General features: G+C 42.5%; 1 protein-coding gene across 1 annotated transcript in view; it reads right to left on the bottom strand.

Moving 5' to 3' along the window:
• The window catches only part of pgbd5 (piggyBac transposable element derived 5), a 68,865-nt gene that overhangs the window by 17,714 nt on the left and 31,739 nt on the right, over positions 1–19,412 (bottom strand). The gene's annotated exons all lie outside the window — the stretch shown is intronic.

Raw genomic sequence — 19,412 nt, 5'->3', positions numbered from 1 at the left:
TTTGAAGAAGTGTCTAAAAGGAGCAAAGAGACAGAGAGGTGGTGAGATTTAGAGGGGGAATTTCAGAGTTTAAGGCCGAATCAGCTGAGGCACAGCCACCAATGACAAAACAATTAGAATTGGGAATGATCAAGAGACCAGAATTAGAGGACTGCAGTATTAGGGGGCTGGATGAGATTACAGAGCCTGGGAACAGGGAAGTACCAAAAGGTTAAACCAGTTGGCCACCATCTTTTTTTGAGGTCCGCATCCCTTGGATTTAAGGGAGCAGAGATTAAGGGGGAAAGGCCAGGGCGAGACAGAATACTGGTGGCCAACTGGTTTAACCTTTTGGTGTGTCCTACTGCTTTCCTGGATTGAATTTCAGCTCACCGCTAACTAGGAAAATTTCACAAGTTCTTAATCATGCCACTAAATACCCATTTGCACATTAGCATTTGAGCAGCATATTAAAGGAGGACATTGTTCTTGGAGAAAAAAGCACTGTTGCTATCAATGTAAAAATACAGGAGTCACAATGAAAGGTGCTGTCTTAATGAATTAAGATATATTTTTGAGGTGGTGCAAAGGGATCTTTATGCTCATCTAATTCTTATTCCGCCTCACATATTGGCTTTTGGCGACATGGGTGTCTGCGTTTCATCCCTTGGGATGATTTCAGCTTGACAAGGCAAATTAATCCCTGGGGTTCGTTCTAGACATAGCAGGGTGGCCCAGAGAAATTTACTTCACTGCATATGATTGTTAAACTCCCACTAATAACAAAACAGCTAGCTGCACAATGAACTTGAAGCATGTGTATATCAATACAAACCTATGGGGCAGTGGAATTTGATTTGTACTCGGACCGCTTTCTTGTCATCTCTGCAATGCTCATGTCCCAAATCTAACTGCCCCCAAACGTATTGGTGAGAGTAAAGCTAAACTAACAATGCTGCTTTTCAAATCATGCATTTAAAATTGTAACAAATTAAAGAAAACTGCTCACAGGTCCCTCCCTCAAACTGAACGTAAAATTCAATCATATTATGATCGCTGCTACCGAGGGGCATCTTCACTATGAGGTCAATGTCCATCACCAAGAGTGGCTCAGTAGTAATATGACTGATTGAGCTGACTAATCCTGAAGGATATACCTGTCAGACTGGACTTGTGGCAAGTGGTGAGAGGGAGAGTAAAACCTACTTTAGCTGGCCTTCACCAGCCTATCTGTTGCAGATGCAGCCTTCCATGACAGTGCTGATGGGAATAAGCATCACAGTCCTTGTGGAGACATCTCCATCATTAAAAGTTAAAGTTTACTTATTCGTCACAAGTAGGCTTACATTCACACTGCAATGAAGTTACTGTGAAAATCCCCGAGTTGCCACACTCCGGCACCTGTTCGGGTACACTGAGGGAGAATTTAGCATGGCCAATGCACCTAGCCAGCACGTCTGTGGGAGGGAAATGGAGTACCCGGAGGAAACCGGGTGCAGACACTGGAAGAACGTGCAAACTCCACACACACAGTGAACCCAAGTCGGTTCGATTGGGAACCCGGGTCCCTGGCGCTGTGAGGCAGCAGTGCAAACCGCTGTACCACCGTGCTGCCCATATTGTATCGGATAGATTTAGAACAGATCCAGCAGCCCAAAACCGGACATCCACAAGGCGCTGTACTGTGTTGATCTCCATATTTAAGAAAGGATGTAAATGTATTAGAAGCAATTCAAAGACTTACTGGACTAATACCAAGATTGAGTGGATTGTCTTATGAGGAAAGTTTGATCAGGCTAGGATTTTATCCACTGAAATTTGGAAGAATAAGAGTCAACTGATTGAAACATTTAAGATCCTGAGGGATCTTGACAGGGTGGATGTGGAGGGGGTTAGGGTTAGGTTTCCTCTTGTGGGAGATTCTAGGGGTTGCTTTTTAAAAAGTCACTCATTTAAGGCATAGATGAGGAGAATTATTTTCACTTAGAGGGTGGTAAGTCTCGAGAACTCTCTTACAAAAAGCAGTGGAAACACGGTCTTTGAATATTTTTAAGGTAGAGCTAGATAGATTCTAACAAGGGGGTGAAAGGTCAGAGAATGAGGTTGAGCCAGATCAGCCATGGTCTTACTGAATGGCAGCGCAGGCTTGAGGGCCAGAATTTATATGTCCTTTGACAGCAGCAGAATTATATTCCAACACAATCTGTAACTGAAGATAATCTTGAGGGCTACTTTTTGAATTTCAAGAGCTACTCAAATCTGAAGATTTAAGTTAGAAACCTCAAAGCAGGAACTTGCAAACTTGCTGTACATCACCAACAGAGAATATTAAAGAAATGAGAGACTCTGCTGGACAGGTGACCAAAAATCCAACTACAATTAAAGAGTTTTCCTTTGTTCCCTCTCCTCAGCCCCATGGTCATCCACCCTTGGTTAATATTAAAGCAAACTCAAGGTCTAGAAGATCAGACTCTTCTAGGTTGCCCGGACTTCAAACATCGACACATCAAAACTTATTTATTCTTGAAAAAAAAGCACACACAAAAATACTTGTACACAGACAGACACTTCCACAGTAGAAACATTTGAGAAAAATCTAAAGGGAACAAAAAAAAAACTGGATTCCCCACAATTTTTATCTTCCTCCACCCCAAATAGAATCATCGAATCATAGAATCCCTACAGTGCAGGAGGCGGCATTTGGTCCATCGAGTCTGCACTGACAACAGTCCCACCCATGCCCTATTCCCATAACCACATAGTTACCCTGTTGATCCCCATGACACTAAGGGTCAATTTTGCGTGGCCAATCAACCTAATCCGCACATCTTTGGACTGTGGGAGGAAACCAGAACCCCTGGAGGAAACCCACGCAGACACGGGGAGAATGTGCAAACTTCACACAGAGTGTGACCCGAGGCTGGAATTGAACCCGGGTCCCTGGCACTGTGAGGCAGCAGTGCCGCTCTGCTTTAAACATTATTTCCAATATAATTTATTGGACAAATAGGAAAGAGAAAGAAAGCCATTGGAAATTATTTAGCTTTTTTTTTTAGTTGTTTGGCTACTGTTGTTCTGGCAGGAATGTATAAACTTATAATTATTTATAAAAATTCCAGCTGCACATAAGAACATCCAGTGAAAAACAGGAGCAAGAGTAAAGCCAGGAGGAGTGTTTTAGAAGGAAAAATAATGTTTTTTAAAAAAAGGAAATCATATACATAAATAAACTTTAATTGTGAAAATGAGCAAGCCCACAACCACCCCCCTCTCTCACCTCGAGGGGCCTTCTTCTTCCCCCATCCCCCCACCCTTCCTCAGCATCTCTCTTCCTCCCCACTCACTCTCACACACCCCCTCTCATCACAGTAACAGCCACTTCATCTGCACTGGATCTGCTGTCATCTTGGCTTCCCTCTCTCCTGTCTCTCCATGCTGACTGCTGCAGTGCCTCCAAGTAGAGGTTCCCCTCACTCCCTGCACTTACTGCTCTCCCCATCAGAGATTCTGGCTGGAATTTTCCTGCCAGTCACGCCAGCGGGATTCTCTGGTCCCACTGACAGCGCAGCCCTGCCCGGGGGTTTCCCATCGGCGTGGGGTGACGTCAGTGGGAATTCCCATTCTCAGTGGTGGGACCAGAGAATCCCGCCGCTAGCAAATAACACGCTACCTCCCGCTGGTGGGAAACACACAGCTGGGAGGCCGGAGAACGTTGCCCTCTGTCTCTGGAGAAACAGTAAGATCGGGAGAGCAGAACCTATGGCTGGAGGAGCTGGAGCAGCCAGCATGGGACAGACAGAGTATGTGACTGGAGGAACGGTTATTCACAGATTCTGTCTCTCCCATGTTCATTACTCCTTCTGCATTGTTTTCCTGCTCCCAACGAGATGCCTGAGCCTGTAATGTCGCTCCATGGAGGAGCCATAGTGTAAAGCAATAACCCTTCTTGAATTTTTCGCCCCTACCTTTGCTTTTTCAGGTGCTCGTTGTGGAATTGAAGATGAATTCACCCACCAGCCCCATGTATTTTAAATCCAGATCTGTAACCTCGAATCCCTGACTCTACCTACCATTACCCCATAAAGTAGGGAACCAACCCTGGTTCAATGAAGAGTGTAAGAGAGCATGCCAAGCATACTTGGAAATGAGCTGTCTACCTGGTGAAGCTACAAAACAGAGCTACATGCAGGCTAAATAGTGGAAACAACATGCTATAGACAGAGCTAAATGGTGTCAGAACCAATAGTTCAGATCAAAACTCCTGCGGCCAAATCTAGTCATGAATGAGGTTGACATTTAAACTGTTAATAGAAAGAGGAGGCTCCACAAACATCCCCATCCTCCTCAATGCCGATGCTCAGAACATGCTGCAAAACGCAAAGTTGAAATGTTTACAACGACCAAATGGATGATCCATTTTGGCCTCCTCCTGAGGTCCCCACCATCATAGATGTCATTCTCCAGCCAATTCAATTCACTCCATGTGAAATGGGAACAGTTAAGTGCAGTGGATATAACAAAAGCAATAGGCCCTGACAACATCCCTGCTGGTTTATGCTCCAGAAGTTGCCGCACCCATAGCTAAGCTGCTCCAGTACAGGTGCCTCTGAACATCAACATTTCCCAATACTTCGCCATTTAAAATTATATTCTGCTTTTCTGTTTTTTCCTACTAAGTGGACAATTCCACACTTACACGCATCTGCCATGTTCTAGTCAGTTCTGGTCTGGTTGGGGGAGGGGTTTAATTCAGGACTGATCGGTGGGCATTGTTGGCGTAGGGGCTCTCAGGGCTGGTTGGAAGGGGTACTCTGGTTTGCTTGAGATGGGGAGGGGTACTCTGGTCTCGCTGCGTGGGTAGCCCGGTCTAGCCAACCGACGGCAGTCTGGTCTGGCTGTGCGGGATAGTCAGAAAGGCAGTTGTGTGGTCAGGGGAGTAATCATATGGGTGGATGGTGGTGGGGGGAAACCAGGTTTTCACTGAAACCCAACAACCTCGAGTGGCACCTCATTGAATGTTTTCTAAAACTCCAAATATACTACATCCACTGGTTTCCCCCCCCGCCAATCCTCCTAATTACAACCTAAAAAAAAACCAGAATTGTCAAGTATGTTTTCCCTTGTATAATTCTTTGTTGTTGCTTTTCAAAGATATTATGATTTTCTAAGTGCCCTGTTATCACACCTTGAATAATAATATTTATCAGTAAAGATACATTCTTGATTGTAATGGTCCTAGGATCTATTTACAAGATTGTCTGGTGACTGTATGCAAGAAAGTATTACATTCAAGCTGAAATTAAATGCTAGACTTATTTGTAATGAATATAATTACACAAGCAAAAATGTAGTAGCAACCAACAGTACGTTTGACTTGCACAATAATTAAACTATTTCAAAGCTTATCTTGGTTCAGTTATAGCATTCTTGGCTGAGTCAGAGGATTGATTGTGCGTTTAAAGGCCACTGTTAAGCACATAATTTAGGATGACACCTCAGTGCAGTGCTGAGGGAGCGGCTTATTATCTTTCAGATGAGGCATATAATTATGATCTTTTGTGTTTGCTCAAAGGAATGTTATAAATCCAATTGCACACAAGAACATCCGGTGAAAAACAGGAGCAAACCATATGGTCCCAAGATCACGACTGATCTTCAAAATTAACTTCACTCTCCATCCCAATACCCATACCAATTTTCCTCTGGTAAATTTTTTGACTGTATCTCAGTCTTGAATATATCTAGGTAGGAAATCTAGTCCAAGATTCTAGATAATTCCCTGTAAGTTCTGGACTCTCAAGCCAGGTAAATAGCCTCTCAGCATCTACCCTATCAAGCCCTCTTCGAATCTTCATGCGTCATTGAGATCGACTTTCATTCTTCTAAACTCTAGACAGTATAAATTCATGTTACTCAATCGCTTCTCATGGGACCAACTTTGCATCCCAGGAATCAATCGTTGCACTTCCTCCAAGATAAGTATATCCTTTCTTAGAAGGTAAGAACAAAACTGTACACAGTACTCCCGATGAGGCCTCAACAAAGTCCTACAAAATTGCAGCTTCCTTACTCTTGTATTCCTAATCCCTTGCAGTAAAGACTGAAATACCACTTGCCTTCCAGTTTGCTGGTGCAAGGACACCCAAATCCCTCTGAACATTTAACAGTTTCTCACCATTTAAAAATGTGGTCTCACCAAAGTGAAAACCTCTCAATTTCCCACTGAATATTGGCTACATTCTTATTCACTTACTTAATCAATCTATATCCCTCATCCCTTTGCAGACAGTGTCATCCTCACAGTTTACTTTTCCATCGGGGCAGTACGTTGGCACAGTGGTTAGCATTGCTGCCTCACAGCACCAGGGACTCGGGTTCGATTCCCAGCTCAGGTCACTGTCTGTGCAGAGTCTGCACATTTTCCCTGTGTCTGTGTGGGTTTCCTCCGGATGCTCCGGTTTCCTCCCACAGTCCGAAAGATGTAGTTAGGTGCATTGACCATGCTAAATTCTCCCTTAGTATACCCAAACAGGCGTTGGAGTGTGGCGATTAGGGGATTTTCACAGTAACTTCATTGCAGTGTTAATGAAAGCCTACTTGTAACTAATAAATCCAGCTTGATATCATCAGTAAACTTGGCCTCTTTTTAGGACAAACCGAATAAACAAACTCAAATTAAGTCAGGACAAAGTAAAAGGGGCAGCTCCCCAAAAGGAGGGGGAGCAGCCCGAACAAAAATCAAAGTACAAAGGAAACTTAAAGACATCAAATTAAAATGCGATTATCAGGGTCAATAATGCACCCTAACCCCAGCAGTGCCCAACGGGCACGGAAGTCGTCAACCGCGCATACAACGTGATATAGTGGCACAGTGGTTAGCACTGCTGCCTCACTGCTCCAGGGGCCCTGGTTCAATTCCGGCCTTTGGTGACTGTCTGTGTGGAGTTTGCACGTTCTCCCCATGTCTGTGTGGGTTTCCTCCAAGTCCTCCAGTTTCCTCCCATCGTCCAAAGATGCGCAGGTTAGGTGGATTGGCCATGCTAAATTGCTCGTGTCCCAAAATGTGTAGGTTAGGGTATTAGCCGCGGGAAATGTGCAGGGTTGTGGGATAGGGCTGGAAGAGGGTCTGGGTGGGATACTCTGTCAGAGAGTCGATGCAGAATCAATGGACTGAGTGGCCTCTTCGGTACTGTAGGATTCTATGGCATTTATCTCAGTCCCCAAGTCATTAACAGATTGCAAATAGCCAAAATCCCATTACCGATCCTTGTGACACTCAAATAGTAACAGTCCAATAAAATCTTTATTTCTATTTTGTCCTTCAACCAATCCTCTATCCATGCCGATATATTACCCAAAAACCCATGAGCTTTTGTGCAACTACTTTGTGTGGCACCTAATCTTGTCTGTTGAAAATCCAAATATACTACATCCATTGTTGTCCCCCCCTTATCTACCCTCCTAGTTTCATCTACACAACAAAATAGATTTGTCAAAGAAAATCCTGCTGAATCTGCCTAAACATATTATGATTTTTTTTTAAGTGCCAAATTACCTCAGTAATAGGTTCCAGCATTTTCCCGACTGTCAGGCTAACTGGCCTGTAGTTCCCTGGTTTCTTTCACCCTCCATTATAGTGGAATTATTCCAATGATGAAAGGTAACCAGAATTTAGGAAATTTTGGAAAATCATAACCGTTGCAGCCACCTCTTTTGACCCCAAGGATGCAGGCCATCGGGAGAGGGTATTTGTTGGCTTTCTGTCCTTTTATTTCTCCAGTAGTTTCTCTTTACAAGTTAATTACTTTTATTTCTTCACTCAGATTAAAGCATTGGTTCCCTAGGGTTTCTGGTATTTCTTGCACTTTTACTTGAAGACAAATACAAAATATTTTGTTTAATGGCTTTCTTTTTTTTTTGCGTCTCAGCCTTGAAAGGGTGCCATGTTTACTTTGACTGCACTCTTCATTTTTACATATTGTAGAGACCTTACAATCTATTTTTATATTTCTAGCTAGCTTCTTCTATTTTCTCCCCTTTTCCAAAGTTTTGGTGATCATTTTCCTGGTATTTAAAACTCTCCCAATCTTCAGGCTTATTACTCTTGGTAATTTGACCATCTAAAACAATGTTTAAGCTCTTTAGTTAGCCACAGATTGATCACTTTTCCAATGAAAAATTTATTAAAATGTTCACCATTGTTCATGCATGCCAAACCTGTTAATGTAATTTCTGAATCTGCTTTAGCCAATTTATTCCTCATGCCTATGTATTTTAAATTCAATATTCTAGTGTCAGATTTTGTGTATATCACTCAAGCATAAATGTGAAATCTTACTACATCATGATCACTCTTTCCCACAAAATCCCTTACCATGAGATTATTAATTAACCCTGTCCACATAAAATAAGGTCTAAAATAGCCTTAATCTTTGTTGGTTCCACGATGCATTGTTCTAGGAAACTGTCTCAAATGCATTCCATAACTAAGCCTCCAAACTACTTTTGCTGATTTGATTGTTCCGCCTTCAGGAAGATTAAAGTGGCGTACAATTATTATGTTGCATTTGTTACCAGTCTTATTTCCTTTTTAATACTTTATCCAAAGGTGCAGCTGATAGAGAAACTATAAACCTTTCCCATCATCTTTTGCATCATTACTCCCAACCATACTTATTCTACTTCTTGCTCTTCCGAGGTAAGATACTGTCTTTATTTCATCCTTTATTATCAGCAATACCACACACCCTCCACGCACCACCACCCCCCATCTCTCTTATTTTGCTATATTTTCAAAGCATCAAGTACCTCAAATAATTGGTTCCCAATCTTGCCCACCATGGAACACCTCTCTGTAATGGCAATTAGGTCAAAACCATTGATTTCTTTGAGCCATTAATTTGTCCATTTTGTAGCGGATGCTTCGTGCAATCACAAAGTGCCTTTAAATTTAACTTAATTTGACGTACATGATGCACTAATACCATTAAACTTTGTCTCCCTTCCTGTCACACTGTGCTCATCTTTACCTAAATTACTAAACCACTCAGTGGCCTTGGCTTTCCTCTTCAGATTCATAAATTTGCCCTCACTTGAATCCTATCCTCCTGCCTCTTTTTCATTTAAAACCACATTCAGAGCCCTAGTTATATTTTTTGGGAGATTACAATGGCAGTTGCAGCAACCGATCAGTGCACAGCATGATCCCCAGAACAAGTCATATAATTAAATTTGATAGCAGCTGAGGGAGGATTTTTTTTGTGTGGTCAGCATAGAATAGCTGTAAACCGGGTGCATCACAAACAAAGTGTAAAAGTTGGGAATTTGGCACAAGTATCAGGTTAGGAGTGAGTGAAAAGGGTCAGACTTAAGGTTAGCTTAACCTTTTGAATTGGACTTTTAATTTCAAAAACTGTAAAGGATACTGTAAATTAGTCAACACTTACCAGAAACTGCCTGTAGTGGCAAAAAGCAGTTAATCAGCTGTAGTGGATTGCCCAAATAGAGGCTAGTTACTGTGCAAGTCCGCAGATGTAACTTGAGGTGCCTCAAAAAGGTATATGAAAACAAATAGGATCTGCTAACATAGTGGTCAGCACTGGGTAGCCATAAAGGGAGTGCATCAGCAAGTGTAAAGGTTAGGAATTTGATGCAGAAGGGGAAAGAGATGCTATTTTCTGTCTCCTTTAGTGGTTCCCGTTATGGGTAAGTGTACAATTTAATTTAGCTATAACCTAAACTAGATTAAGTGATTAGTTAAAAGGCCAAGAGCTGTAAGCTACATTGATTTAATACAAAGCTGATTAATTGAATAACCCAAGGTTATACGGGGATGGCACTGAAGGTGGGGTGCTGCAATTGCAGCATGTGGAAGTTTGGAATTGCACTGCAACATCAGACAACCAAATCTGAGGAAAGTCAGCCCAGAGTTGCCCAGCTGGAGTCAGAGATGCAGACATTGCTGGGCATAGAGAGGGTGAAAAGATAAACAAATGTAAGGAAGTAATAACATTTAGATGTTTAACAGTCCTTTCAGAATCTTTATATTTGGAACTTCTGATAAATATCAACAGGGCTACCCAGCTACATGAAGCTTCCTGCAAGGAGGTGGGGAGGGGGCAGGAGAACATAACTAGATGCCAAGAGTTTCTGTCCAACTTTATATAGAATTCCTTCCATTTCTAATTTCAATAAAGAAGTCCAACTGTTACAAATCTTCTCATGAGCCAGGTAATCAGAATGCTAATTATTTCTGCCAGTCAGGGCATGGTGAGTTGCTCCTTAGCTGTCATCTGCCTTGCCAAAGTATATAGGAATTTTAACTAGCATGACAATCGTGTGAAGGTTGCAGCATTCATCACCTCATTGCATGCGTTGCAGAATTCTCTCTTTAATGAGCTGAGATATTCTGATGGAGTACATGCAGAATCATTACCCAACGTCCAGAGTTGTGTTTTGTTCAGATCAAATTCATGACAAAATGATCTATTTAAATTAAAGAGCTTCTTGAAGTCAATTCTGACATTTTATTTTAAAAGTCATTTAGAAAAATAAACGTTTACTGCTCAGCACAGCTTTGTTTCATTCTCAGTCACGAACTTCATAGAACTTATCACACTTCTTACAGCTGTTTGGAATATGGACATTGCTAGAGGGGAATTTGACAGTGTTGGGTTTTTGTATGCCTGTTGGCCTTATTCTTCTAGTTGGTGCTGTCAAAAAGGCTTAGTGAATTGATTTGTCACATGTATTGGGATACAGTGAAAATATGGTTTCTTGTGCATTACAGACAAAACATACCGTTCAGAATACAAAGAGGAGAAGGAAAGGAGAGGGTGCAGAATGTAGTGTTACAGTCATAGAACAAGAGTAAAAGATAGAATTGGGGGGTTTGCTGGGAACAGCTCACAAGAGCTGTTGGCCTTTATCGCGAGGGGGATAGAATATAAAAGCAGGGAGGTCTTGCTGCAACTATACAAGGCACTGGTGAGGCCGCAACTGGAGTACTGTGTGCAGTTTTGGTCCCCTTATTTGCGAAAGGATATATTGGCCTTGGAGGGAGTGCAGAGAAGGTTCACCAGGTTGATACTGGAGATGAGGGGTGTAGCTTACGAGGAGAGATTGAACAGATTGGGTCTGTACTCGTTGGAGTTTAGAAGGTCGAGGGGTGATTTTATAGAGACATACAAGATAATGAAGGGGCTGGATAGGGTAGAGGTAGAGAGATTCTTTCCACTTAGAAAGGAAGCTAGAACTAGAGGGCACAGCCTCAAAATAAGTGGGGGCCAGTTCAGAACAGAGTTGAGGGGGAACTTCTTCTCTCAGAGGGTAGTGAATCTCTGGAATTCTCTGCCCATTGAAGTGCTGGAGGCTACCTCGTTGAATATGTTTAAATCACGGGTAGATAGATTTCTGATCGATAAGGGAATTAAGGAATATGGGGAGCAGGCGGGTAAGTGGAACTGACTCGCTTCAGATCAGCCATGATCTTGTTGAATGGCGGGGCAGGCTCGAGGGGCTAGATGGCCGACTCCTGCTCCTATTTCTTACGTTAAGAAGTCGCCATGCTCCGGCACCATCTTGAATCTAGTGAATTGTTGCAGGGTGTCACATTATAGCTGGAGAAGGCCGATGTTGTGCTGACCAAGTGGGCTGTTTTGTTCTGGATAGTGTTGAGTTTCTTGAGTGTAGTTGCAGCTGCACTCTGCCGGTCAAATGAAGAGTATTCCATCACACTCTTGAGATGGACCTTGTGGAGATCTTTTGGAAAAGTCAGGTGAGCCACTCGCCACAGAATACCCAGCTTCTCACCTGCTCTAGTAGCCATGGCATTTATTTATGTAGCTTTATCTCAATTTTCTGGTCAATGATGACCTCTAGGATATTGATGGTGTCTGGGGAATTCAGTGATTGTAATCCATTAAATTTCACAGAGGGTGGTTAACGATGTCACTTGCCACTTATCAGCCCAAACGTGGATACTGTCCAGGTTTTGCTGCATGCAGGAATGGGTTGTTTCACTGAGGAACTGCAAATTGAGCTGAATACTGTAGTCAGCAATGATTAGCCCCAATTCTGATGTACAGAGTGCAAGCTGTTGATGAAGCGGAATATGGTTGGGAATGGCATGTTGCTTTGAGGAACTTCTGCAGTGATGTCCAGAGGCCGAGATGATTGGAGGGAAACCACATTACTTTGTGCCAGACTCCATAAGGCTCCTTGGTGTTACTTACATTCAGCTGCATGCACATGAGTAGGTTTTCAGCTAAACTTCAGATAAAAGTTACTCTAACTTCATAAAGCAAGCTAAGCTGAGAGACAGTCTACCCTCACCCTAATTTCCTTTCTGCAAATTATTCAGATTTTCAAAGTTTCTTATAAGAACATAAGAAATAGGAGGAGTAGGCCATCTAGCCCCTCAAGCCTGCTCCGCCATTCAATAAGATCATGGCTGATCTGATAGCGGGTTCAGTTCCACTTACCTGCCCGCTCCCCATAACCCTTAATTCCCTTAATGGTTAAAAATCTATCTATCTGTGACTTAAACACATTTAACGAGGTAGCCTCTGCTGCTTCATTGGGCAGAGAATTCCAAAGATTCACTACCCTCTGGGAGAAGAAGTTCCTCCTCAACTCTGTTCTAAACTGACTCCCCCGTATTTTGAGGCTATGCCCCCTAGTTCTTGTTTCCATTGTAAGTGGAAATAACCTCGCTGCTTCTACCCTGTCTCGCCCCTTCATTATCTTATATGTCTCTATAAGATCTCCCCTCAACCTTCTAAACTCCAATGAGTTTATGCAAGTAGATTTCAAATCAGCACCACCTGTGGCTTGTTTACATCACATTAGCAATAATTGTGAGGTGAAGCATGCGGGAAAAGCAGACAGAGGGAGGCAGATTCAAATCCAGAATTATCAGTGAATTCAAATAAGAGCGCTTTGAGATCCAACATCTCCTTATTGCTGACAGACCAGGAATCCAGAAATTACTGACAGACACCAGGAATTCAGGGACAAACTTCATTCTGCACTCCCTTGTTCCCTCCTCCAGCATGAAGGCAGAGCAAAGGACCTCCACCCCAAGTGTTGCCAATCTCCAGGACCTCCGTGTCTGCCAACCCAAGATAGTATAGCCCAGCACCGCTAACTGTCAAATACTTACCTCTAACTGGTACAGCTTGCTATGCATCAGCTGCACATTTGAGGGGTAAATTAAAAAGGCCACTTCTTAAGTCTTCACAGAATAACAAAATTCATTTTAAAATTTATTTCCCAGTGCACAAGAAAAAATCACGAATTGCCACATAAAAAAATAGAATTTGATTATTTGGTCACTGCAAACACTCACATATACCTAACACTCCTGTTAGTATAGAACAGTTCACCCTCCAACTCTCTGTGAGCAATGCCACAAGGGATCTAGTAGCAATATAATTACATTTGAGGCACAGGTGTAATGGGCTGAGCTGCTTCATCATGAGCTGTCTAATTATAATTGCAAGAACACCACGTGATAAATACCAGCACGTTTATCTTGTTGACTGGAGAGAACAAAAGCAAGGGTTGTTTGTCAAGAATATCATAGAGAAATCAAAGGATCTTTTTGTTTATCTTCTTCTCCCAGGAAATTTACATCTAGCTGGAAGATTTCAAGCTTCTCCCAGCTTCATTTCAGTTTTAAATTCATTTAGAAATCTTTGTTTGAGCAAATCACTGACTTGAGAAAACAACTAGCATTGAGAAAACAAGATAGCGCTTTAACAGAGTCAAATTTCCCAAGGTAGGTTGCTGGAGCATTCAGACATACCCTGACACATCCAAAGATGTGCGGGTTAGGTTGATTGGCCATGCTAAAATTGCCCCTTAGTCTCCTGAGATGCGTAGGTTAGAGGGATTAGTGGGTAAAATATGTAGAGATATGGGGGTAGGGCCTGGGTGGGATTGTGGTCGGCGCAGACTCGATGGGCCGAATGGCCTCTTTCTGTACTGTATGGTTTCTATGATTTCTATGACACCGGATCAGGTACAAGGAAGTATTAGGATATGTGACCAAAAGCTTGATCAAAGAGATATGTTTTAAGGACGGTCTTAAAAAGGAGGTAGAGTGTAGAAAAATAATTCCAGAGTTTAAGGCCTTGACACTGAAGGCAATGCCACCAATGGTGGAGTGAGGAAAACCTAGAATGCTTAAGATTAGAATTGGGGAGTGCAGCGATAATAACAGGAACAGGCCCTTCGGCCCTCCAAGCCTGCGTTGATCACGTTGTCCCATCTAGATCAACCACTTATATCCCTCTATTCCCTATCTGTTCACGTGTCTATCCAGATAAGTCTTAAATGTTGCTAACGTTTCTGCCTCAACCGCCTCACTTGGCAGTGCATTCCAGACCCCCACCACCCTCTGTGTAAATATTTCCCCCGCACATCTCCACTGAACCTTTCCCCCCTTATCTTGAACTTGTGCCCCCTTGCAATTGTCATTTCTGCCCTGGGAAAAAGCTTCCAACTGTTTACCCTATCTATACCCCTCATAATTTTATAAACTTCTATCAGATCGCCCCTCAGCCTCCGTCCTTCCAGGGACAACAATCCCAGTTTATTCAATCTTTCCTCATAGCTAATACGATCTTGGAAGGTTGTTGGAGACAAGAGGTAGGGAGGGACAATGCCATAGAGCAGCGGTCTCCAAACTCTGATCCGGGTGTGGCCCGCGGGCTGTAGTTTGGAGACCCCTGCCATAGAGGAATTGGAACACACACAAGAGAGTCTTAAATTTGAGGTGCTGGTGGCCCAGAATCCAGCCCTGCTGTCAGTCAGCACAGGGATGATGGGTCAACAGGACATGGTGCAAATCAGGATTAAGACATTTTGGTCAAATCGAAGTTCAAATGAAGCATCATTCTTTGCAACAAAGGTTACAGGTAGAGTTGAGATTTGGGGACAATTTCCACTTGGAACAGCCAAGAGAAGATTCAATAGAAGCTTTACAAAACTAAAGTACTGGATGGGCTCAACATGCTTCTACAAATTTGATGAAGGGTCATCCAGACTCAAAATGTTGGTTCTATTCTTCCTCGATGTGGAGATGCCGGCGTTGGACTGGGGTAAACACGGTAAGCCGTCTCACAACACCAGGTTAAAGTCCAGGACTTTAACCTGGTGTTGCGAGACTTCTTACTCTATTCTTTCTCCACAGATGCTGAGATTCTCCAGCATTTTCTGTTTTTGTTTCAACTTCCAGCATCTGCTTTTATTTTACAAATTTGTATTAATTGAAGTTAGCATATCAGCAAACACTAATTTTATACTAATTTCCTTGAGCAAATAAAGACAGGAACCAGCTAATAGATGAGTTGCAGAGGGAAGGTGCCCTACAGTCCAGAAGGACCTGCAGATAATTCAAAGTGGTTGAAGAGCCTGGTGGGAAGAAATGAGCAATAATCAGACAAATCTCCAAGGCTCCATTCCTCCAATTCCTATTTTTAATAATGATAGCTCCTGCCACCCACCACAAATGCCCTAGATTTATTCTGGATTCCAGAATAATGAGTTACAATTCTCCTGCATTTCAGATTTCAACAATTAAAGTGATCTCCCAAAAGCTGAAGTCTTTCTTAGTCAGCTGAAGAGACTAACTTTCTGCACTTGTGTCTACAAAGATATACAGTAAACATATGTAGTCCTGAGTGTTTGTCCGGACGCAACAGCTGAATATGAACATACGTAGTACATACAAATTAGGAGCAGGAGTAGGCCACTCAGCCCCTCGAGCCTGCTGCACCATTCAATAATTGCTGATCTGATTGTAACTTCAACCCCACATTCCTCTCTACCACGATAAGCTTTTACCTCCTTGTTGATCAAGAATCTATCGAGCTCTGCCTTAAAAATATTCAAAAACTCTGCTTCCACTGCCTTTTGAAGAAGAAATTTCCAGAGACTCTCAGCCCTCTGAAAAAGATTCCCCATATCTCTTTCTTAAATGCATGAGCCCTTGATTTTTAAACATTGACACCTAGTTCTAGATTCTTCCACAAGAGGAAATATCCTCTCCACATCCATCCTGTCAATACCCCTCAGGATCTTAAAGGTTTCTATCAACTTGCTTCTTACCCTTCTAAAGTCTAAGGGCAGGATTTTCTGGCCGCACTCACCCCAAGGCTGGAAATTCCCATCCGAGGACAACAGACCTTTGCATGGTCTGCCGAATTTTCTGTCCCACCCACTACAATTCCCGTGGTGGGCGGGACAGGATAATTCCACCCCAATTCTCTCAGTGTAAGTGGAAGTGCTGTTTTCAGACTCAAGGGTGAAATTTTCTGAGGCCTGTGTCATCAGAAAGCCTCATATGCAGCAGGTGATTCGTTACAATTACAGGAAAATACTTGCTCAAGTGCAACCGTTGCATCAACTACAGGGAATAGTGCCATGACCCAACTGAATGGCAGACAGGCTCCAAGGGGTGAATGGTCAGACTTTTCCACTCACTCAGATCAATGGATGGAAAGCTCTTTGTGCTTGCAATATTCCAATAAGCAGCAAGATGAATGTAAAACCCTGCCGGTGGGTTTGAAAATTCCATATTCCTATTCTTATCCAAATTATTTGAAAATGAGCAGGAGGAAAAACGTTTATAAAAGGGATTTTCAGGTACAAGTTTCACGTTTAAAGCCCCGGGACTTACAGTTGGTCGGGAGGAGGAGCGGGGTGGGTGGGGAAGAGAACTGATTGTCCGACCTGTGTGCTCTTGTGTTTCTCAACATCAATAAAAGAAAACACCAGTAACTTCAGCCATTGACTTTGTTGCTCCTCGCTAGATTCAATTTTTTTCCCCCCAAATAAAAGATAAACAATTTAATCAAAATGAAAATCAAAAACAGATTAGGAAGCTGTGAGGATGGAAAGAGAGTTAGTATCTCATGTCGATGACCTTTTGACCAATTTGGAAGAAGAGATTTAACACTTTTTTATTAAGTGCTGAGGCAGGGAAAGTGGTGCAGAGAATGGAAGGAGGGAATAAAGTGAAAAAGTGATAGGGTGGAAGGCAGAAATGATTAAATGACAAAAAGCATGATGGTACAAGGCAGGAGGAGATGGTAATTGGTTAAGAAATAATGGATGTGGAGGAGCTGCAGAATCATTACCAACATCAACTGTCCCAATAAACGGAAACAATAGTTACAAACTGAAATTGTTGAACTCTGTGTTGAGTTCAGAGGGTTACAAAGTGCCTAATCAAGGAGTTTCAGTGGGACAAATTAGGAGATCAAGGGCAGAGATTTCAAAGTGGGTGCAGGACAGAGAATTAAAATGGGAAGCAAATAGAAGCTCAGATTTGAACAGTGGTTCCGCACGGCAATCATCCAATCTGCCTCCCTTATACAGAGGTGGCCAGGTTGGAAGCCGCACGCGCGCGCACACAGTACTTGCACAAGATGATGCTGTAGGAGGGGGGAGGGGGGAATTGAGTGGATCAAGAAATGGTGCCTTCAGAATGGTGAAAGGGAAAGACTCTTTTGGTGATAGCATCATGCACGAAGTGGCAGAAATTGACAAGGATGATCCATTGAATTTGGAGGCTGGGGAAATGGAAAGTGAGAACATAGGGACTGTATTTCTGTCCTGGAAGGAAATGGAAGGTGTGACGGCAGAAGTGCAGGAAATAACATGGGCACAATGGAATGCCTATTTCAGTGGAGAATTTTCCTCAACTGAGGATTAATGAAAACTGTTGCGGAGACAGCAGCGTTAGAGCAGATGCAACAAAAACAGGAGAAACTTTAGTGCTTACAGGATGGGATAAAGTGTAATCAGGATTGGTGTGGGAATCAGTGGGCTAACAGTAGCCATTGGTAAACCACCTATCCCCAAAAATAGAGATAAGAAAGTGGAGGAAGTGAAGTGAATCAAAGAAGAACCACGAAAAGGTGAGGGGTGGAGATTGGAAGTATTGAAATATTCCAGTCCTGGGAAAGAACAAGAAACTGCACCAATACATTCAAAACATGAGGAGGAGAAGAACTGTGAGAACAAAAACAAAATGTTTCTTGTGTGCCTCGAAAAGGCAGGACAAGTCAGAATCCATATCACTCCCTACTGGGATACCTATTATTTGTGAAAGTGAGGGGAACCAACGGAGTATTTTTTCAATCCAAGTACAAGGGTTATCCAGCCCCGCCGTGTCGGTACCTGCTGTGGGAGAGCCCATTGACTATTGGCGGGACTGGGCAATCCTGGTGGCGGGCAGGGCTGAAAAATCCCACCCAACGGTTTCCATTGTTGATGGCACACTTATTCCTGCCTTCTGTCCTACTGACTTCCACCTTCAACTCTTTCCCCTTTTATTTTTAACTTGCTTATAAGTTGTTAAATTTTAAACTTCTTCCAGCAGTATCGAAAAGTTATCAACTTGAAATGTTCACCCTCTCCAACTATGGTGCCTGCACTGCTGAGCATTTGTATCATTTTCTGTTTATTTCATATTTCTAGCATTCACAGTATTGCACTTTTACTGTTTTACAGAAGATGCATTTATTTTGCTTGTTCCATTTAAAACTTTCTCGATCTTCATTGTGATTGCTATCGGCAATGACTAAGCTTCCCAAATGACAGAATCAAGCCAGAGCAACTATAAACTTTACTCATATCTTCACTGTTTTCTCTATTTAAGTATTGCTGATATATATGACAAGCAAATAATTGGATTGGGACCCATATGTAGATTAGCACAAAGATCCAAGCACCGACCCCATTAAGACTGCCAGCCAATCTGACACTAATCCCTCATGAATACTCTTTCCAATCTTTTATCTAACTCAACCAGCCCCAGCTTCTACCCTGGCTTTCAAATTTAAATATTAGTCTTTTATGAGAATCTGTCAGACACTTGTACAATTGCTAACTAAAAATAGAGGATCTTCCTATTATAGTTATTACATTCTCAAACTTCACCAAGAATCCCTATAAATCCCTACATGTGGGCATACACTCCAAGGTGCCTCCCTTCATAAACTCCTCGTTTACTGCATATTCCTAGCTTTCCATTTGAAAAAACATTGATCATTACCCTTTGCTGTCGCTGAGCAAATTCTAGGTCCAACCTTTCACTTTCCCCCGTATTCCATGGGATTTCATTTTTCTGACCAGTCTGCCACGTCGGAACCTGTCAAATGCCTTACTAAAATTCAGGTAGACAACATCCACTGCACCACCCTCATCAATCCTCCTTGTTACTTCCTCAAACAATTTAATTCAGTTCGTAAGACAATCTTCCCTGAACAAAACGATGCTGACTATCGCTGATCAATCTATTTCAATAATTTGCCACCACCAAAGTCAGACTAACCAGCTTATAATTTTCTGGTCTATCCCTCACACTCTTAAAATAACAGTACAATATTCACAGGTCTCCAATTCTGTGATACCTCATCTGA

The sequence above is a fragment of the Mustelus asterias genome, chromosome 5 (assembly GCF_964213995.1).
Source record: "Mustelus asterias chromosome 5, sMusAst1.hap1.1, whole genome shotgun sequence".
NCBI lineage: Eukaryota > Metazoa > Chordata > Chondrichthyes > Carcharhiniformes > Triakidae > Mustelus > Mustelus asterias.
Note: the sequence above shows the minus strand (reverse complement) of the source record. Positions and strands in the feature narration are given on the sequence as shown.